The sequence below is a fragment of the Mirounga leonina genome, unplaced genomic scaffold (genome assembly GCF_011800145.1).
Source record: "Mirounga leonina isolate KUSES-001 unplaced genomic scaffold, KU_Mleo_1.0 Mir_366, whole genome shotgun sequence".
Taxonomy (NCBI): Eukaryota; Metazoa; Chordata; class Mammalia; order Carnivora; family Phocidae; genus Mirounga; species Mirounga leonina.
In genome coordinates, this window is record NW_023270709.1 from 28,689,371 (window position 1) to 28,691,176 (window position 1,806).

Genomic DNA, 1,806 nt, shown 5'->3' on the forward strand with positions numbered 1-1,806 from the left:
GCGGGGGCGCGGGGTCTCGCGCGGGGGCGGGCGCGCGGGGTCTCGCGAGCTCCGACGGCGCGGGCGCGGGCGCGGCGGGCAGGAGGGCCCCGGCCCGGCCCCGGAGGTCGCGGCGTGCAGGGCGCCTCGCGGCACCGCGCCGCCCTGGAGAGAACGCGCGCGGCGGAGCCCGGTTCCCGGTGCGGCCGGGGAGCCGCGCGCCTCGGATCCCCACGTGCTGGCGGCCGGAGAGGCGCTCCAGGTGGAAGGGAGCTTCCGCACCCCAGCGAGGGTTTTGTTGGGTGTTGAGCTGGGATACGAGACCCGAAAAATCAGAAGGTGAGGCGGCAACCGAACATGTTTAACTTGGGATGGTTTTCAGGAAGGCAGCCGCGGTGTCTGAACAGCTCGGTGGCAGGCTGTGGGCGCTCCACGGGAGCGGTGGCCTCTAGCCCTCCGTTCGCATACGCGAGCCCGGGGAGTCCGGCTTGTCTCCGGATGTCAGCCCGCTCCTGCTGCGGGCTCCTGCCTCGCCCAGCGGCGATTCTCGCGAGCGTGGAGAGCGGCTCAGCCGCGGCCACCGCAGGACACGAGGCCCCGTAAGAGTTACGCGCGGAGAAGGCAGCGGCTTAGGCCGAGGGCAGGAGGGGACGGAGGGAGGAGGGTAGAGGGAGCGGAGAAGCAGGACTTCTTGCAGGACACGGAGGAGCGGCCTGTGAGCCAGCAAGTCTCTGTGCGCAGCACAAGCCTGACTTTACCTAAGGAGATGTTTTCGTTACGCTTCACTCATAGTTTTTAGCAATTTGAGCCTAGACGAGAGAACAAATTAGTAGGGCTGGAGAGGACAGTTGCTCTCTGCCGTAGCGGCTTGGAGAGACCCAGATAGCTTCATCGGTCCCCAGGCATTTTGTTAGAGGAAGTCTCCTGGGGCCCGTTTGAGTTCATCCATAGAAAACTCAAGGGGTCTTGGGTGTGACCTGCAAAGCGACCTGAACTATTGCTCTGGGTTGGACCTCTAATTCCACCCAACCCTCCACTTTAGTGTCCTAACACCCCACACACTCTTTGCTTAAACACCTACAGAAAACAAGCAGATAAGAAAAAATACATGACATGACTACATTATCTCCCTCCAAAAAATGTGTCCTGTAACAAAAAAGTGGCCCCAGGGCACGTGACCAGTCAGCAGCTAAGCAGGTTTCTGAAGCTGACAGCCCCCCTCCAGAGGGCCTGCTGTAGATATTTTCACTGGAGAAGGGGATCTGGAAATAAGGACACCCCAGCCTGGTGGCGGGTGAGAGTTACGAACTGGAAACAGATTTCATTCCCTCCCAAAGACACTTTGATCCAACAGGAAATAAGTACCCAGATAGCAGCAGTTTTGAGACCACAAAGCTTTGGAATTTCTGAAAAGGTGCTGTTATAGGGGCACCTGGGTGGCTCAGTCGGTTAAGTGTCCGACTCTTGATTTTGGCTCAGGTCATGATCTCAGGGTCACGAGATCAAGCCCCTCATCAAGCTCCATGCTGGGCGTGCAGCATTCTTAAGATTCTCTCTCCCTCTCCCTTGGCATCCTTCTGCTCCTCCCCTGCTCATACTCTCTGTCTCTCTCTCTCTGAAAAAAGGTGCTGTTATGGACTGAACTGTGTCTCCCCCCCCCCCCAAATACATATGTCGATGCCCCAGCCCCCAGTGTGACTGTATCTGAAGATAGGGCCTTTCGGGAAGTAGTAAAGGTTAAATGAGGTCCTACGGGTGGGGCCCTCCTTATAAGAAGAGGAAGAGACACCAGGAGTATGCACACAAAGGAAAGGCGATGTGGGGCTA